Below are 21,888 nucleotides of genomic sequence, written 5' to 3'. Positions count from 1 at the left end.
GCACGATGCCCTGATCCAGCAATATCAATCTCGACGCAGCTAAATGAGTGGTTGTGAGAAAGCAATGCCGTAAATACCACAGTGAGATAAATGGCAATGAATAGTTATCAGAAAATCTATGTTACAAGCTCTCTTTTTTGATATCAGTGTAAAATAAATTCACTAATAAGCTTGGATTTTTAAACTTCATATTTTAAAATTTCCTACATATTTATGTACAGTCTTAGAAATGAAAAATGGCCTGACTCTTGAAGCTCCTTAGAGAGCTCGATTCACACTACTAACAACCCAGTATTATTCGAATAGTATTACAGAAAGATATTTCACAGCTAATGCAGAAAGCACGAAATTACCGGTAATCTGAAAATAAGAACAAATGAATGCCTAAAGGCTGATTCACAATAAACTGGGAACGGAAACGAGAACTAGAACGGAAATATTGTTAAAATAAAATATGTAGGCCTATTTAAATGTGCGCGTTCACAATTAACCAGAAGCTTGCCGGAGCCCGGAAACGGCAACGTGAAAGTTAACTGTGAATGCCCACATTTAAATACTCCCTCTGTTCTAAAATGTGGTATAGTAACAAACGAAACAAGTTTGATTATTACGCATGCGCCCACGAAATGTTTCGCGGTGTGGTATTCTGTTCAGTAGTGAAGGGACTGTCAGACAGGCAGTTGTGAACGTCTCTAGTCTTCTGTAGTGCATCAAACTATAATATTTAAATAGTTCATTATGAACAGAAATCAAATGGAAACCTGCTGTGATGTTCCTGTTGCAGAAAATGTAACACCAACCAGTCAATGTTCAATAGCACAACAGTCGTACAAAAACGGGTTTTAATTTATTGCAGTTTTTATGTTAATTTGGCTCTCTCAAAACAAAGTTTGTTTTTTTTTTTTTTCGTTTATTAATTTTACATCACACAGAATGAAATGTACCTTATTTTTATGTTTTTCTTATGTTAATTTATCAGTCAAATAAGTATTTACAAGATGTATTGTACTTACTTACTGGCTTTTAAGGAACCTGGAGGTTCATTGCCGCCCTCACATAAGCCCGCCATCGGTCCCTATCCTGACCAAGATTAATCCAGTCTCTATCATCATATCCCACCTCCCTCAAATCCATTTTAATATTATCCACCCATCGGCCTCCCCAAAGGTCTTTTTCCCTCTGGCCTCCCAACTAACACACTCTATGCATTTCTGGATTCGCCCATACGTGCTACATGCCCTGCCCATCTCAAACGTCTGGATTTAATGTTCCTAATTATGTCAGGTGAACAATACAATGCGTGCAGTTCTGTGTTGTGTAACTTTCTCCATTCTCCTGTAACTTCACCCCTCTTAGCACCAAATATTTTCCTAAGCACCTTATTCTCATACACCCTTAGCCTATGTTCCTCTCTCAAAGTGACAGTCCAAGTTTCACAACCATAAAAAACAACCGGTAATATAACTGTTTTATAAATTCTAACTTTCAGATTTTTTGAGAGCAGACTGGATGATAAGAGCTTCTCAACCGAATAATAACAGGCATTTCCCATATTTATTCTGTGTTTAATTTTCTCCCGAGTATCATTTATAGTCCACACCTGTGGAGTAACGGTCAGCGCGTCTGGCTGCGAAACCAGGTGGCCCGGGTTCGAATCCCGGTCGGGGCAAGTTACCTGATTGAGGTTTTTCCGGGGTTTTCCCTCAACCCAATACGTGCAAATGCTGGGTAACTTTCGGTGCTGGACCCCGGACTCATTTCACCGGCATAATCACCTTCATATCATTCAGACGCTAAATAACCTAGATGTTGATACAGCGTCGTAAAATAACCCAATAAAATAAAATGAAAGTATAATTTATATTTGTTACTGTTGCTCCAAGGTAATTGAATTTTTCCACATCTTCAAAAGATAAATTTCCAATTTTTTTATTTCCATTTCGTACAATATTCTCGTCACGAGACATAATCATAGACTTTGTCTTTTCGGGATGTACTTCCAAACCTGTATCTTTAAGAAGATGTATTATAGTTACATTATATTACTGAAAACTTTAACAAATCTATACCATATCTTGGAACAGAATTAATGACATCTTTCTATATTATATTTTGGAACAGAGGGAGTACATTTTGTTTTAACAATATTTCCGTTCTCGTTGTCGTTTCCGATCCCAGATTATTGTGAACCAGCCTTAAGTGTCATTAAACAAACGAAAACCCCCAATTCATCGTATTTACCATCATTCTATTTTACAGCACGATTCATAAATAATCATTCACTATTAAGAATAGATCTGTAATTTTCATCGCATCTTTTTAATGCCTTACGACAGGTATGCTCAAAATTGTAAAAGCCCCGATTACACGGATGATGCTGCACTGCATAACACACACAGCTTACGGACTGGGCTCCGCAACTACATTGCAGCACCGCCCGTGACATCGCTCTCACTGTCTTACAAATACGGATAATAAACTGAATTTGAAAAAGGAGATATTCAGTTATTACATTATTTATTATATTTTATACAGTTATGATACTATTATATCATAGATAATGTTATTTTCATATTCCACATTCAACATGTGGAGGCCTATTCTTTCCTGCAAGTAATCGGAAATCTATTTCCAACGAATTTACTGCAATGCACAAAATATCCTCATCTGTTAATCGGGATCTATGTTTGGATTTTTGGATTTAGCAACCTTCATTCTCGAAAATAATTGTTTGCACACATATTTCGAGTGACAGCAAATAAGCTCATCTTGGGATATTGCGTTTTATTCATTTTTTAATATTTCTATGCTTGGCAAGTCATATTCTGCCTATTTAATTCTGAAGTCTACGTTACTTTGTAAATCAATTAACTCGTCCTGGAACTGCACTCTCACAGATTGTAATAAATTTATTATGAAAGGATTAACAAAAAGTTTAATATCACTTTCCATGCGTCTAAAACCATTAAATGTATGTTCTGTGAATTCACATTTGAGCTGTTCCAGTACAGAGATGTAATTAACTATATTTTGTTCAAGCACCATAGATTTCTTTACAAGTTCACCATCCATGAAGGGTTTTAGTGCCTTAGCTAATTCCCAACATACTACAGAACTTGCTCCTAAACATAGACTCTGGATTGTTCGACTCTCTTCAACGTTTGGCCTATCATGAAGTGCTTTCAATTCTTGAAACTGTAGTGCACGTTGCACCCCTGAAAATTTATTTTATCATAACATGTATTTCTGTTGGAATAAAATCACCACAATAACAATAATTGTACTAGAAATAATAATAATAATAATAATAATAATAATAATAATAATAATAATAATAATAATGTTGATATATGATATTATAATAATACTTACTTACTTACTTACAAATGGCTTTTAAGGAACCCGAAGGTTCATTGCCGTCCTCACATAAGCCCGCCAGCGGTCCCTATCCTGTGCAAGATTAATCCAGTCTCTATCATCATATCCCACCTCCCTCAAATCCATTTTAATATTATCCTCCCATCTACGTCTCGGCCTCCCTAAAGGTCTTTTTCCCTCCGGTCTCCCAACTAACACTCTATATGCATTTCTGGATTCGCCCATCCGTGCTACATGCCCTGCCCATCTCAAACGTCTGGATTTAATGTTCCTAATTATGTCAGGTGAAGAATACAATGCGTGCAGTTCTGTGTTGTGTAACTTTCTCCATTCTCCTGTAACTTCATCCCGCTTAGCCCCAAATATTTTTTCTTAGCACCTTATTCTCAAACACCCTGAACCTATGTTCCTCTCTCAGAGTGAGAGTCCAAGTTTCACAACCATACAGAAGAACCGGTAATATAACTGTTTTATAAATTGTAACTTTCAGATTTTTCGACAGCAGACTGGATGATATAATAATAATAATAATAATAATAATAATAATAATAATAATAATAATAATAATAATAATAATAATGTTGATATATGAATACATATTACAGAAAACAGCTTCCCTTTCATTTCGTCATATTCTGGATGGCAGAGCGTATAATGTTTTATGTTACTCAGTAATATTCCTGACAGTACCTTACAACATAGTAAACACTTCACGTTTTCACAACAAAAATAGTCTTCCTCCCACACTGTACGGAATGATCGTTTGCTTACAGAAGGTTTTGACTGTGTCATTGTCCCGCACTGTTCCTACGTTACTAAGTACTTGAGCTGCCTTCCGCAGTCATCCGTCGAGCTTCGAACGGGGAACAGCACGCTCTACATTCGAAGGTTGCGATTACAGAACGTAATCGGGAGTCAGAGAATGAGCATACCTGCCTTACAGGTTACGACAACAATGACCGTGAAATCAATTTCAGTAACTGCCAGAGCGATCTGGTGTGTACTACTGAGCATGCGCAGTGTGTTACATGTGGAACTTAGTAAATTCACGCTGGCCATTTTATTTTCTGGAACTATACGCCTGTCAAAGGAAAAAAGTGGTCGGTCTCTAGAAACTAAGTTCCTTCCGGGTATCTTCGCTACAATTTGCAGACAGGCGATGTTACATGTTGTTGGACCGCGTTGCCTGATATCTACAGTCATAACGAAAATGTTCTCCGTGTTACAGTTGTATAGTAATTCGTAATAGTAGCGTTTCGAGCTGCTATTCGTGAGGTCTTATGTTCAAATACGAACTAGTGCTTTTTATTTTTATTTTATTTTATTTTATATTATTTTATTTTATTTTATTATTTGTTTTTAAGAGAGAGCGAGAGAGAAAATATAATTGGTCCTGTTTCTCTTATGACTGTTCTAGTAATTAACATCAGGTTCTTGAATGTATTGTGAATTTTATTAGTAACAACAATGTAATTTATTCGCCACAACAATAATTCCTTTCTACAATTCGCCTTAAACGCTCTCGTCAACAATTGGATTTTCACTCAACACAGTATTCGTTATAGCACTCCACCGACGACAATGACAATTTACTTGGACTAGTACGAACAACAATGAACTGTTAATCTTAACTAATATTTACAAAGCACTATTTACAAATCAGAACTATCAGTTCTGAGTTCACAGTTCTTCTAGCTCAGTCACTCGAGTTCACAGTATCTCGAACCACAGACCTCCAGAGACAGTTCACTGTACTCGAACTCAGGTCCCTCCAACTGCGGTCCACTGCACTCGAACTCAGGTCCCTCCAACTGCGGTCCACTGCACTCGAACTCAGGCCTTCGGATGCTGACGCAGATGCGGACGCACACTCGAGTCGAACTCCAGTACACAAGACTGGCTTGCTTGCTCTGGCTTTCTCACTGACTGGCTGACTAATCAACTGAAAACTGCTGTCGTTCCTTCGCGTCCGTAATTTATAACCACAGCGACGTAGCCTCGAAGGTTCCACGCGTCTCTAGAGATGGCACTCCAGAAAAAGCCAGAGCCCTCTCCTCTCTACCAGCACCAGATGCGCGCGCACTCGCTCCACTCTCTCGCCGCGTTGGCCCTTTCCCCTCTTCGCCGCGCGCCATCCCAAAGTGCTCCGCGCGATCTTCTCTCTTGCGGGACGCTGGTCGTGAGTTCGAATCTCACGTCGCTGTCACAGTATTATACCATGACTTTATCATTATTTATTATGACATTAAGGCTGCAAATGGAAAGAAAATAAGAAAGACGATATTCTCAACAAAAATATATTTCGTGGCATAAACAAAACAAACTTACTGGCGTTTGCCTTAGAAAATTAAAAAATTAAAAGGTTAAAAAAAAAAAAGCCACAACTCAATATTTAGTCCATCTTCCTCCCATCTCGATCACATCTTGTAGTGGAGTGGGCATAGAATCGACTAATCTTTTCAATCAACCACGGCATCCTAGACATGGGAACGTCCACCGTCAGTAGTGTGACACATTTTTTATTATTGTGTGAAATTTAGCAAGTTATTTCTTATTAATCTCATTTACCAAATGTATGTATATACGCTTTGAGAACTTGCAAAGTCATGTACAAAATTTTGTTAAAAACAGTCGAACTTAATTAATCCTACCTCAATTTTTTACACGTCAGTAGTGTGACAATTTTTAGATTGGTGTGAAGTAGTAGAAAACAATTTGGTATGTTACTGCAAAACTGAAAATGATGGACTAACTACAGTGATTGGTGACACAAATATGAGTCTTTCAATGTATCTTGCATAATGTTTTGTTTAATTAGCTACAACTATTTTAATTATAAAAAGTATTTTAGAATATAATGTGCGTCAGTAGTGTGACGTCAGTAGTGTGACTTCCATTTGCATTTTCTATTTGATGTGTAAGACAAGTGTTCTTACAACCAGGGACACACTCTTCTTTACTTGTGATGAACTGGACGCTTTCTCCGCCTCTTACGGACTTCAGGGCGAAGATACTCTTCCAATTCACTGGAGTTCTGCGGAAAATATTTATATTTGATCTTATAGGCTGACACAGCAATAACATGTTGAATTTTTTGCGTCCTCGTAATAGGTAGGGTATTTTCCCAAGCTTTGTCCAGTTCTTCGTCATAGAATTTATTTCCTCACTCTTAACATGAAGCACATTTACTCTGAGTGAGCTACAGGCTCGAGCAAATGTTTCAGCATCTCGCACGGTTACCTTTCTGGCTCTAACCAAGTTCCAAACCTTTCGTTTCACTACAGCACCAATACCATCAACGGCACCTTTGCCGTGTGACGTGGCAAAGAATGTCCAAGTCAGATTGAACTGTTCTTTGAGAAGAGTAATGTTTGAAAAGTTATATTTGCACTTGAGTTGTCCAGCACACCCATCAGAAAATATGTTAACATTCTTCATCGCTTCATTTTTCTTTTGATGGTCACAGACAGGTATTTGTATGAAGTCTTTAATGGATGCTCCAAATCCTGGCAGGACACCTGAAATTTTCTCATGAAGATTAGAGAAATTCTTATGATAGCAGCATACACACATTATGTGGCATATCCCTGTATGGTTTCACATGTGGAGGGCGCAAAGAGGCAAACTTGCTACGACCAACTTTCTTGTTTGGATATTTCTGCAGAAAAGATTATGGACTTCCCTAATTGGATAGAGAAGGTGTCGTCGTGCTGCTGTGATGAATCTTTGTGATGAGACACCCTTCAGACTCGGATCAATACGACTGATCTATCATTTACATAAAATTCTGTAATGAGATTAGTTACATCATCAGAAAGTCTTTCCCTCTTAATAGCTAATACTTTATTTTCTAATGGAACACTATATTTTGTGGCTAATTTTACAACCGTAGCCCTCTGCGTCCTTGGAGATCGAGGCATATTTCTATCAACTTTCTTGGATGCCTTTCTCAGTGCAGATGATGAAGCCTCACTACTATCCTCGAGTAATTCTTTATTTTATTTTTTTATTTTTCCGTTTTTCTCTTTTTTTCTGTTTTTCTATTTTCCACTCTCTTAAACTAGTACGTACACAACACCCATGCCCGAGGCGGGACTCGAACCCACAACCCTTCGGAACAAGCGATAGAGACATGCCGTGCCCCTACCACTTCTTGAGCCATCCGGGCCGTCTATTCAATTTGTCTTTGACTCTTCTGCTTCCTAATCGCAGCCTTAGATTTTCTTATATTCCGTTCCAGGATAGTTTCTGTCGATTTTCTCTTCTCTCTATAACGCTTATCAATGGCAGCTCTATGGCGTTTGTAGTCTTCATCATTCTTATTTTTTTTTCTGCATATGTATGCCCTTTGTCTCTCAGCTCCAGTTTTAGTAATTCTAGAACTTTAAAAATAATAAACAGATGAAGTAAAAATATTTAAATTAATCTACAATAACCTTAGTTGCTTGTAAAGTTATGTTAAGTATGGATTCAAACTGAGGTACTTTAGCTTAAATATTGCACACATAATATAATACAATATTTACTACTTGTTATTAAGGCTAGTAGATTCAATAGAGCAATTTTTCAGATGATACAGCACTGAATACACTTCAAACAGCAGCAGCGTCAGTAGTGTGACCAATGTTTGGACAATTATTAAAAAAAAAGACGTTGCTAGCGAAAAAACTTTTTGCACCACCTTTGGACCACTCAATAAACTAGCATTTCTTAAAATTTCCAGTAAATTGCACCAGTAATAATCTTATTACGGAAATTTTTAAAATATTTTGTCAGTAGTGTGACATGAAGACATCCATTTTCAAAATTAAAAATATTGATTTTTCCTTATAGTATACTTACATAAAAGGATTATATTTTTGAAATAGAAGATAGAGTGGATATCTTGGTGCCTAAAAACTATGTGTGCCTCACTTATTAGACTTCTGAACATAACGTGAAATAATGTTAAGAATTGTCACAATGCTAGGTGTTGGACCATGTCATATTTCTTATAATGTAGTGTCCAATACATTCTTAAAATGAAAAAAATTGATATTTAGCCTAAAAATAGTAATTTCAAGCTTTCATTTGATATATAATACGTAGACGAAAATATATTTTTATTATTTTCATTTTTGAACATTTTCTCATGGACGTTCCTGGACGAGCTTCCACAAATCATCGGGACGTCTTGGAGGGAGATTGGACCAATTTTTCCAAATATGCTTCTTTACTTGTGGCTCCGTAGCTCAGTCGGAAGAACATCGGAATTTAGATGTCAACTGTTCAAATCTTCGTTACTCCTTTTCATTTTGTTGTGTTACAAGATAGTATAATGTAATAATATAAGAAGAAAAAAGTAACACTAGTAGTATGCAACTGTAGTGTTTCAAATCTAACATTAAATTTATATTACTTATATCGCTAAAGAACGGTAACAGAATATACATGATAACTTGAATATTATTTATATCGCTAAAGAACGATTAAAAAAATTAAAATGATAACTTGAACAAGGCTCGAACTCACAACCTTCGGATCATTGAGCGAACACAATACTGCTACTCTACGAGACGCAGATGCAAATGACTCCCGCTTACATCTTAGTTCCGAAACTGCTTCTATAAGCGTATGCATCATGTAACATCACGGAAGCTGTGGACTTGAAAAATATTCGCTGTTCACGAGTGCGCCCAATTATTTATTTATTTATTTATTTATTTATTTAATTATTTATTTAGTTATTTATTTATTTAGTTATTTATTTATTAGTTATTTAGTTATTTATTTATTTATTTATTTACTTTAATTTAATTTAATTTATTTATTTAGTTATTTATTTATTTGTTATTTAGTTATTTAGTTATTTATTTATTTAGTTATTTATTTATTTAGTTATTTAGTTAGTTATTTAGTTATTTAGTTATTTATTTATTTAGTTATTTATTTATTTAATTTAATTTAATTTATTTCATTTATTTAATTTATTTATTTTATTTATTTATTTAATTTAATTTAATTAATTTATTTAGTTATTTATTTATAAGTTATTTATTTATTTAGTTATTTATTTATTTAGTTATTTATTTATTTAGTTATTTAGTTATTTATTTATTTAGTTATTTAGTTATTTATTTATTTAGTTAGTTATTTATTAATTTAATTTAATTTTATTTAATTTATTTAATTTATTTATTTTATTTATTTATTTATTTAGTTATTTATTTATTTAGTTATTTATTTATTTATTTACTTATTTATTTATTTATTTACTTATTTATTTATTTATTTAGTTATTTATTTATTGAGTTATTTAGTTATTTAGTTATTTATTTATTTATTTATTTATTTAGTTATTTATTTAGTTATTTATTGAGTTATTTAGTTATTTATTTATTTATTTATTTAGTTATTTATTGAGTTATTTATTTATTTATTTATTTATTTATTTATTTATTTATTTATTTATTTAGACAGCTGTATAGTACATATTTTGCCTATTTTGGCTACATATTTCTCACTTTCATATTACGTAAAATGTAGATTCTGGTTATCATATGATAGTGTTCCATATTTAGACGTTCATTTAGCGGCTTCAAAACAGGTACCTACAGTATATTTTTGTAGCAGTAAAGATGTAAACCTTTGTGTTCATTAATGAACACACACAAGACCCCATCTGAAAAGTTCCAGTCCCCAAAGAACTCCTTCAGAAGACGTTTCAATCCACGTGATGGCGTGTAACAGAAGTGGATCTCTCTATTCCGTCGTGGGAGCGTGACCAATCCCACTATTCCAGACGCGGGGCTCGCGCGTGTCTTTTGTCTGCCTGTCACACGGCCCTCACGCTAATCGGCAATACAGCCAGGCAGCCCCGGTTCATCGCCTGCCTGCGGACGGGCTCCTCTGCATGGCGGTCATGCCTCGCTCTCTTTTGTCGCTGCTCCCACATGAAATGTCAGCTTCCATTCAAATGCATGTTTGCTCATGTAAGGCATGCGTAATTTGGACGAGATTCGTTCGTGGAAAACAAGATAAATATCGTGGCGGACGCACTTTGAATCTCAGTGTCGAGGTCTGGTGTAGGCCTACACGTTTTTGTGCAGTGGGCGGCCATCTTGGGAGACACCTCGGTAAATATGCCTCTGCTTTCTTCCTTCCGTCTTTGATCGTCTCCTCGTTTATTTCTCATTGCCTTGACTTCCCCATTACAGGATGCAAGCCTACTGTATATGAGTTATTCCATCTCAAATCGACCGAATTATAGAGAAAATTGACCTTACAATTTCTAAATACAATGAAACTTTTTCTGTCCGTTGACAACTGTGATACAATGCTTTGCGCAAAGTTTGAGGCATCAGAACTTCATAGTGTTTAAATTAAAAATATTTAAATTTATCGTATTTTCATAAAATTAGCAACTTTAAACTGTTGTGGCTCCGAAACCCTTTCACCCAATGATCAAAATCATGGTTTATTTTGATCCTGAGAAGTTAAAGTTTATATTGACATGTAAACAGATTTTCTTACTTTTCATGGAAATGGGGAAATTTAGATTTTTCTTCATTAAGACGCCTTTGGCCACGAAAAAATATTTTTAAAATATATGGTTAGATTCCGTATTGAAAGTACAAATAAACACATATTTTTTACTGATGGTATGTTGATAAGAAAGTATTGAAAATATCAAATAAAAAAAAATAAATAGTACGCGCGTGAACTAACCAGCTGACTGTGAAGCGGGAGCTAGCCGAGACAAGCAAGGCCAGGAGACAAACAAGTGATGTGTCGTCTAGTAGCGCATAGCTGGGCTAGCTTTATCACAAGTTTTCATAAACACAGGAGTAAAATGACGCCCAACGCTCGCTTATCTTCAGCTCTCGGCCAGTGTGTGCGGTACTGCGCCGTTCAAGTCCAGGCGTTTGAAAATATTCTATTTAATACCCTCGAAACTTATTGCCATACCACTAACCAAACAATGCCGAGTCCCTCTTAATAATACAAGGTTTTTTTTCTCAATATTTTTTTTTTTACATTTTTACAAATTGGCAAAAAGCCTAAAAGCAAGTAATATCAGATTATCTGTCTCTCTGTATACAATAAAAATAAGGATTACTTCTTAACATAACCTACCAAATGTCAGCTTCAAAATGAGCTCCCGTTCAATGTTCTGCAGTAAATGCTTCCAGAGTTCTTAGCGCTGAAAGAGGCTTGTTTTTATAAAATACGCTAAATTTGTCGCTCAATAGTACGAAAAGCGTTTGACTTTCGATAGTATATTTTTGAAAATGCACTCTCCTCAGCACCTTGTATAAATAGGGAAAAAATTAGAATATAAAAAATGCGAGGTTTTTTACTGATCGATTTCATATGGAATAGCCCATATACGAATTACTTTAGTGTTGAAATATGTTTCCAGTGATTGACAGAAATAGGCCTACACGTTTTAACTATTTCTTGTTTCGCCATTTCTTCCCTGTTTCTGTCTACCTTCACAACGTTTTTTCTGTTTACTCTTCTCCTCCCTGTTTCTTTATGCCTCCAATTTTTCTCTCCTTTTTCTCTCCCTTTTTTTTTCTCTGCTGTCTTTCCTTCTCTATATTTTATTTTTTTCTTTCTGTGTTCTATTCTTTTCAATTTCTCCTTTCTTTTCTACCTTCGTTAGTCTTTCCGTACTAGGTTTTTAAGTAGGCCTATTCTTTATTTTATTTCTGTCTTCTTCCATCTTCGTTCTGGTGTTTTCTACTTTCACTTTCCGTTTCCTTCTTTTTGACTTGTCCCCATCCACGTTCTCATTTTTTGTTCTTCTGGGTTGGATGACAATGGGTCTGTAGGAGAGCATAGTTCTTTGTCCGTATATTTAAATTTAAAAATCTCGTTTATATAAGCGGTAAATGTTCGCTCACTCACACGAAAAATATTAACATTTATATCAATGTAGGAATAAAAACAGATATGCTTACCACTTGATTGGGAAGACAATTTTGTAATCATTATTCAAGGAAGTTTCAAGAAAAAAAAGGTAAAACTTACAGAGAAATTAAATTACTCTTCACAACACCGAAAGATGGATGGAGCAATGAACAGGCAAATACAGTCCAATCCGAAAACTCAGAAGAAAAATATATAGCTACTGTACATTAATCTTCCCATTAGCAGAAGTTTCTTACAATGGCAGTTGTGCATAATAGTTTATTTAGATTATTTCGCTCATGTACAAATGCATCAATGGAGTGTAAGAATTTATTCAATTTCTATTCTATCAAAGCCGACCATCGCACCTGATGCGCATTTGTTTAATATCTTGTCGCACCTGATGTTCAGATGTTAAATATTTTCATTGTTTTCTTAACAATACAGTGGGCCGTGATATTGTGTGATGGTCGTGGTAGCAAATGAAAGTATTAAATATCTTAATTTATAATATAATCTGTTTCTGTTTGTTATAAATTATTTATTAATATATTCTACAAATAGTATTATTCAAATATCAGAAGAGTTCTTATCTTATCGATAATTCAGTAAATGAAAGTAGGCTATCTACTTCAAAATAAAATTGTTATAACTTTAAATATTTGTATAATTTTGCTGTTTCACTGATCATAATTTCTACAGCTGCTGTCAAATGTTTAGCCATGAATTTCATATTGCAGGAGGCCAAGACCATGCGGCCAATGAAATATACTAAATAAACAATTGAAATATGTTATTTAATAGCAATAGATTTATGTTATGTTCGTTTTATTTATTACTAGCCGTACCCGTGCGCTCCGCTGCACTTGTTAGAAATAAATATAAAGTAATTACATAATTAAAATAGGACGTTTGATCCAGGGAACATTGTATTTAAATAATTAAAATGCGATCATTTTGGTCCAGAGAGCACTCATTTAGTGCAATGATAATTCCTTTAACATGTTTCTTAATTGTTATTACATGCAAATAATTAAAATATGATCATTTGGTTCGGAGAACATCCAGACAGACAGACAGACAGACATACAAACAAAAATTTCAAAAAAGGGATTTTCGGTTTCAGGATGGTTAATTATACATGTTGTTGTCCAAGGCCCCTTATAGACGAAGTCATTTGTTTTTATTTCAGTACAGCGCCTTAGATGGCGTTGTTATTGTAATTTTAAAACTCATTTATCTCATTAAATATCAGTCCTATCAAACCTTTGTGCAGAATAAAACTTATCGGAAATTATTTTTAAAGAAACTTTTGTTATGTAACATTTTTCATGAAAATTAATAATAAGCGAGATATTTCGATTTATTTAATACAGGCCATCTTATAACTCCCCTTTTAAATAAAGTATTTTGAATTCCATATAGCCTAAAATCTAAGTTACAACGAACTTAATTTATATTCCAATTTTCATATAAATCGGTTCAGCCATTATCGCGTGAAAAGTTAAGAAACATCCAGACAGACAGATAGACAGACAGACATACAAACAAAAATTTCAAAAAAGCGATTTTCGGTTTCAGGATGGTTAATTATATATGTTAGGACCAATTATTTTTGGAAAATCGAAAATTACCAGAAAAATTTCGGCTACAGATTTATTATTAGTATAGATTAGTCGCGAAATAGTCTTATTCAGATATCAAGCAAGTTCCCTTCTCTTTGGATTATTCACAATCGCTACGCAATCGCCAATGATTATCGACAAGATGACATCTCTTGTGATAATATAAATAGGCCTAGCTAAGACGCACAGACTGCTGTACGTCAATAGTGACGACAAACGTTTCCATGGCATGGCCTCAGATAAAAGGGCACGCATCATACAGTAATGCAACACTCTGGCTTCAATTACCGCTTGCATAAGTACAGGATTCTTAAGTTATAAAGTTTGCTGGCACAGTTACGCAACAAATAGTGCTTTATTGCTTTATATGAAGTATTTTTACGGCGCTGTATTAAAACCCAATTATTATTAGAAACAAACGAGCTACGAAATTGCTTCACCAAGAATGCTCACGAATGACCTTCAGTTTATCGCTTTATTTGCCGGCATGTATGTTCCAGGTTAATTAATTGGGTCTGTCTTATTGTAAATACTCGTACATTCATTTTCAATCCGACTTCAGTTCGGCTCTAGTCCACATTTGCAAACTTTTTTTTTCTGTTTGACTGTCTCCCATATTGTTTTAGATAAATAATTGAGTGTTAATACGTATTACTATTTAGTACATCTGTGCCAACGGAACACCGTTCTGCATGAAAGCCCCTGGCACTCTCCGCAGGAAAGTGCTCTATTATTAAAATGCTTGGACTCAGCCTTACTTATACGTTATACATTGCGTACAATATGTTACGGGGAACTTAAGGGTACATGTACGTGAACGACTACAAATTATATTATCAGAAAATGCAGGCTCTATATTTCTAAAATTTTATAAGGAAACGACCTCACAATTGCACAAAAATTACAAGGTACCACGACAAAACTTACTTACTTACTGGCTTTTAAGGAACCCGGAGGTTCATTGCCGCCCTCACATAAGCTCACAATTGGTCCCTATCCTGAGCAAGATTAATCCAGTCTTTATCATCATATATGTGTATGTATTTATTCACACTGCAGTGGATATATACCCGGTGGCAGTGGTAACTAATTACACTCATAAATGACAATAATAAACTTATTAATTAAAAATACAATTAACAATAATACTAATAATTAATACTAACAATAATTAATAATAATAATAACAACAACAACAGGGAATATACTAAATTAAATGAAACGATCACTTAAAATAACATTTGAAATAAATCTAATTTGTATCTTAAAACTAAGATCGAACTAAAACCCACGAGTATGATATGTTCATATCTGCACAAGTACCTTTCAAATTACACTCATTTCGCTGTCAACTCACTCACTGCAATGGAACTACGACACATTTCACTGATTCTATCCTGAGTTCACTAACACTTCAAAAACATTTCACTGTTCAAATACTTTGCACTGCCACTATAAACTATAAAGCTTCACTGACAGGAACACGTTTCACTTACACAGCACACTTCACTGACACGACATACTTCTTCACTGACACGACATACTTCTTCACTGACACAACACACTTCACTGACACAACATAATTCTTCACTGACACAACACTTCAATAACAACATATCATTTACACCCTTTAAATACTGTGTATAATTACCGTCTATTAGTAAAGTCCTTAAGCCTATTTTTAAATACGTTTTTGGTTGTTTAGTAAGTCTGCAGGTAAAGCATTCCAGTCCCTGATAGTACGATTGAGAAAAGAAAACTTTCCAGTGTCCGTCCTCTGCCTCCCTCAAATCCCTCAAATCCATTTTAATATTATCTTCCTATCTACGTCTCGGCCTCCCCAAAGGTATTTTTCCCTCCGGCCTCCCAACTAACACTCCCAACTAACACTCTATATGCATTTCTGGATTCGCCCATACGTGCTACATGCCCTGCCCATCTCAAACGTCTGGATTTTATGTTCCTAATTATGTTATGTGAAGAATACAATGCGTGCAGTTCTGTGTTGTGTAACGTTCCCCATTCTCCTGTAACTTCATCCCTCTTAGCCCCAGATATTTTCCTAAGAACCTTATTATCAAACACCCTTAATTTTTTAATAATTTCAAGGGAAAAATTGTTCCGGCGCCGGGTATCGATCCCGGGAACTCTGGTTGAACGTACCAGCGCTCTTACCAACTGAGCTACCCGGGAACTCCACCCAACACCGTCTCAACTTTTCCCTTTATATTCACACAACTCGCGTGGGCTGACGAAACGCCAGAGACCCACATCGAGTGCACACAATCTCTGTGTGACTTGGAATTGTGGTTTTCTGTTAACGTACAAAGTGACGTATATATTATGCAAATCTAGTCTTTCAGGTGAAGCTCCCTGTAAAGCAGATTTGAATAATTTCAAGGGAAAAATTGTTCCGGGGCCGGGTATCGATCCCGGGATCTCTGGTTGAACGTACCAGCGCTCTTACCAACTGAGCTACCCGGGAACTCTACCCGACACCGTCTCAACTTTTCCCTTTATATCCACACAACTCGCGTGGGCTAACGAAACGCCAGAGACTTGGAATTGTGAAAGACTTGATTTCCATAATATATACGTCACTGTGTACGTTAACAGAAAACCACAATTCCAAGTCTCACAGAGATTGTGTGCACTCGATGTGGGTCTCTGGCGTTTCGTCAGCCCACGCGAGTTGTGTGGATATAAAGGGAAAAGTTGAGACGGTGTCGGGTGGAGTTCCCGGGTAGCTCAGTTGGTAAGAGCGCTGGTACGTTCAACCAGAGTTCCCGGGATCGATACACGGCCCCGGAACAATTTTTCCCTTGAAATTATTCAAATCTGCTTTACAGGGAGATTTACCTGAAAGACTAGATTTCCACCCTTACTTTCTGTTCCCCTCTCAAAGTGAGAGTCAAGTTTCACAACCATACAGAACAACCGGTAATATAACTGTTTTATAAATTCTAACTTTCAGATTTTTTGACAGAAAACTAGATGACAAAAGCTTCTCAACCGAATAATAACAGGCATTTCCCATATTTATTCTGCGTTTAATTTCCTCCCGATTGTCATTTATATTTGTTACTGTTGCTCCAAGATATTTGAATTTTTCCACCTCTTCGAAGGATAAATCTCCAATTTTTATAGTTCCATTTCGTACAATATTCAGGTCACGAGACATAATCATATACTTAGTCTTTTCGGGATTTACTTCCAACCCTATCGCTTTACTTGCTTCAACTAGAATTTCCGCGTTTTCCCTAATCTAGGTATTTATATGGATAAAAGTTTAAATTGGAACATTCAAGTTGCAGAAACCTGCAAAAAGGTATTCTCATTAATCCACTCGTTTAGGCGATTGAAGAATTTTCTACCCTTTTCCATGAAAAAAAGAAATGTTAGTGCAAACACTCGTGATGCCCCACTTCGATTACTGTGATATTCTGCTTACTGACCTAAGCGTTACTTCGGCGCAGAGACTACAACGTGTTCATAATATGTGCGTCCGTTTCGTCTGCAATATTCGCCGGGCTGATCACGTAACACCATCCCTCGAAATGTTGTCCTGGCTCCGTCTAGATGATCGTAGGAAAATCCACTGTCTTTCCCTTCTCTTTCACATATCGCATTTCTCCACTCCTGTCTATCTTGCGTCTCGTTTTCAAAATTTATCCACCCATCATAACCTAGAGACACGATCACAACACTCCTCAATATTATCCATTCCCTCCCACCGAACATCCTCATATTCATCTTCTTTCACTGTGACTGTTCCTCGGCTTTGGAATTCCCTACCAAGTAATGTCAAGGACTGTCAGACATCAAACCAATTTAAGAATAGGCTAACGAACTATCTTTCTAACAATTATTGTCAACAATAATAGCTGTTTCAGGTTTCTCAATGTTTAATGGTTATATATATCACAGATAAATATCTAAATTATCTCTATTATTATTATTATTATTATTATTATTACTATTACTACTATTATTATTATTATTATTATTATTACCCTACTAATATTATTATTATTATTATTATTATTATTATTATTATTATTATCATTATTATTATAACTATTTCTTACCAATGTTTATTATTATCACACTAACATTAGTTATCCAATTTTCATTATTTACTTTCATGTTGTTTTATGGTCTAGATATTAATGTAATAACTATGTAAGCAATTGTATTCAATTAGAATTAGAGTCTGGCTGGGCGGAAGAGAAGGCCTACTGGCCTTAGCTCTGCCGGATTAAATAAATAAATTATTATTATTATTATTAATCGTTTGTGGATTTTCTCCTAACATATTCACGTCATCCGCATAGACAAGAAGCTGATGTAACCCGTTCAATTCCAAACCCTCTGTGTTATCCTGAACTTTCCTAATGGCAAAAAGACTTATTAGAACTTAAATATCTGATAAAAGTATAAAAAAGTTTACTAATAATATATTTTGGAATTCATTTTTTATTTTCAGTTAAATTTTCCAAAATTTCAAAATGTTCATAAATATTATTTCATAACTCCACAACCATTAGAGATAGAATTATGAAATTTTCTACAATGAATTAACATGCATATACCGTATGCAAAAGGTAGACTACAATAATGCACATTTCTTCAAAAATAGAAAAATTAGGTCACAAACATTATGTAAATTTTAATATATTTTATATAGGGAAAATTAAAAATTTAGTGTATTAAGGGGAGACTCCTCTAAAAATCATGAAAATTTTCCGAAACATTTTTATTGGCTATTTCACTTCTTTAGAATGTACATTTTCATACCCCAAATGGATTTAGTTCCATTCTCATTACAAATATGTTTATTCTTTTATCAAGACTGTAAAGGGGAGTGGCATTTAAAGAGCTGTCAAAATTATTTTTCCATCAAAGAATCCTTTTTTACAAATTTCTGATTACAAATCTAGTAATTTTCTGTTCTGAAGTTAGCTCTCTGAAGCTACTAGATGAATGTAGTGGAGAAAATTTTAATTTACATAGATATTAATTTTACTTTATAATCCATTTTTCCGTAAGTTTATTTTTTTTTATTCAATACCAACTTTTTATTGCCAAATATTAATCAATCTGGATGAAGTTTTCACTGCAAGTATTTGTGAGGTAACTTCAGGCGTCTATGCATTTATGTTTGAGAAATGCTGCTAGTTTTCTTTATTAATATTTTTCATGAATTATAGAAAAAATAAGATTTTTAGAATTTCAATGTTTTTTTCGAAGTGAATAAATGAGATATTTCATAAAATAAAAGAATAGAAATGTTTCTCTATGTCTTGTGAATGTAACAAAAAAAAACTAAGCTTAAAAATTAATATCTTCTGATAGAAACTTGGGTTTGAAAATATTTCTAAAAGTAATAGAAAAAAAATTGAAAGTCAAAAGGATTTGAGGGTTTAAAGTTTGAATGTTGTTGAAACATGCTGTCATAATTTTATTCGAAAAATGATTAGGAAAAAAGTTGTCACTTTTAGTGGAATGCCCCTTAAAATAAACACCTCTACATGTCTGAGAGTAGTCTACTTTTCAGAAATAAGTGTTTATTACATGCAGGAAAATGTTAAAAAATGTTAGAGAGACCATAACAATGTTATGGTTACCAAATGATGTAACCGCAGAATTTTGTTTTCATACTTTGATAAAACTGGTTTGAAAAATATTATTAGTAACCTTTTTATAATTTTATCAGATAGTTAAGTTCTAATAAGTCTTGTTGTGGTACCTTGTAATTTTTGTCCAATTGTGAGTTCATTTTCTTATAAAATTTTAGAAATTTAGAGCCTGCATTTTCTGATAATATAATTTGTGGTCGTTCACGTACATATAACCTTAAATGAGAATTTATTAATAGCTAAATTATGTGTTAAACATGGCTGACTGGTTTTACCTGATTCAGTGCGCATGTGGGATATTCTTCATTATCAAGATATTACAGTATTTCAATAATAGCTGTATAATAATCGCTGTTGTTTAGTCAGCTGTCCGAAGACAGGTAGGAATAAGGTGACCAGACGTCCTCTTTTGTCCGGACATGCCCTTCTTTTTCGGCCTTTGTCCGGGTCCGGGCGGATTTAAAAAAAATCAAGGAATGTCCTTCTTTTCTATACTTGTATACCTTATATTTTGAAATTATCTGCTCTGACGCCTTTCCAAGTAATTTGCCTACAGATGGCAGCAGCATCGACGGAATATACTCTTTTCCAATAATCGTAAAACCTTTGCTCCTCCTTGTTATTATAGTTGCTCAGATGTAGCTAGTAAATCGAGGTGCGAATGTAATTTAAATAGATATTTTCTGTTCTCTTTAATATTTTATTTTATTATACTAGTTCCAATTACTTTCATATGTAGTTAACTGTAAAATCATCATTATTTTTTTTTTCATAATTAGTTTGTAATGAAATAGATTTTAACATACTTTTAATCTATACTAATAATAAATCTGTAGCCGAAATTTTTCTGGTAATTTTCGATTTTCCAAAAATAATTGGTCCTAACATATATAATTAACCACCCTGAAACCGAAAATCGCTTTTTTGAAATTTTTGTTTGTATGTCTGTCTGTCTGTATGTTTGTTACCTTTTCACGCGATAATGGATGAACGGATTTCGATGAAAATTGGAATATAAATTAAGTTCGTTGTAACTTAGATTTTAGGCTATATGGCATTCAAAATACATTATTTAAAAGAGGTGTTATAAGGGGGCCTGAATTAAATAAAACAAAATATCTCGCTTATTATTGATTTTTGTGAAAAATGTTACATAACAAACGTTTCTTTAAAACTAATTTGCGATAAGTTTTATTCCTTGAAAAATTTTGATAGGACTGATATTTAATGAGATAAATGAGTTTTAAAATTAAAATAACTGCCATCTAAGGCCGTATAATGAAATAAAAAACAAATGACTTTGTCTATAAGGGGCCTTGTACAGCAACAATCGAAAGCTATGAAAGATAGCCTACAGAGAATGTTTCTGTGTTTGTATGAAGCAATATCGGAAGCTAAATTAACCGATTTGTATAATTAATTATTATTTCACCATTGAAAAGTGTAGTTTCTCTAGGTGGACATAATGCTATAATGTTATTACAGTAACTTATGATATAATATAATATAATATAATATAATATGTAATATTATATAATATAATTTAAGTTATTTGAAGGGTTCAGTACCATAGTGGGCCAAGCGCCATTTACTGAATACGTAGAAAACAAGAGTTAAAATTAAGTTATTACCATAATTCAATAGAAACCTATAACAAGTAAAATAAAATATACACATTAAATCTAAATGATGTCAATCTTCATTAAACTATGGTTGCATGTAATAACAATTAAGAAACAGGTTAAAGGAATTGTCATTGCACCAAATGAGTGTCTCTGGACCAAAATGATCGCATTTTAATTATTTGGATCCAATTTAAATTAAGTAACATATTAAACGATTTATCCTTCTATCAAACACGAATGTTCCCTGGATCAAACGTCCTATTTTAATTATGTAATTACTTTATATTTATTTCTAACGGGTGCAGCGGAGCGCACGGGTACTGCTAGTATGATATAAAGCTAAATCTGTACTGTAAATATTTTGTAAGAAAATAGATATTGAAATTATTTAAAGTAACCTAAATCTAAGTACATATTTTCTGTCCTCGTTTTTTAAGCTTTGTGTCCTCTTTTTTTTTTATCGATGTGAATCTGGTCACCCTAGGTCTGAACCCCACAAATGACACCAACAAGCCATCACTCAAGAGGCAACTAGGCCTGGAGATAATGGAGTTCCTTTCCCATAATGATCATAATGAACATTAATGATTTATTTGCTTAAAAAATTTTACACCACGGCGAAAAATCAACATTAGCCTGTACCTTGTACTTCATTTCAATGTTTTAGAATATTTTGTAATTGACCTTTTTTACGCTATTCTTATTCCTATTCCTTATCCTACTGAA

The 21,888-nt window shown here is 34.1% G+C and overlaps 1 protein-coding gene across 2 annotated transcripts in view; it reads left to right on the top strand.

The window, feature by feature from the left end:
• The window catches only part of Nha1 (Na[+]/H[+] hydrogen antiporter 1), a 237,280-nt gene that overhangs the window by 36,068 nt on the left and 179,324 nt on the right, over positions 1-21,888 (top strand). The window contains exon 1 of one of the 2 annotated variants that reach the window (XM_069832258.1): positions 10,444-10,493. The exons of the other annotated variant lie outside the window; for it this stretch is intronic. The gene's annotated coding sequence lies outside the window, so the exon portion shown is untranslated. Of the gene's footprint in view, positions 1-10,443; positions 10,494-21,888 lie in introns of those variants that run through there. 2 annotated transcript variants of the gene reach the window in all.

This window comes from Periplaneta americana, chromosome 8, assembly GCF_040183065.1.
Source record: "Periplaneta americana isolate PAMFEO1 chromosome 8, P.americana_PAMFEO1_priV1, whole genome shotgun sequence".
NCBI lineage: Eukaryota > Metazoa > Arthropoda > Insecta > Blattodea > Blattidae > Periplaneta > Periplaneta americana.
The sequence above is the reverse complement of the archived record's forward strand: the minus strand, read 5'-3'. Positions and strand labels throughout refer to the sequence as shown.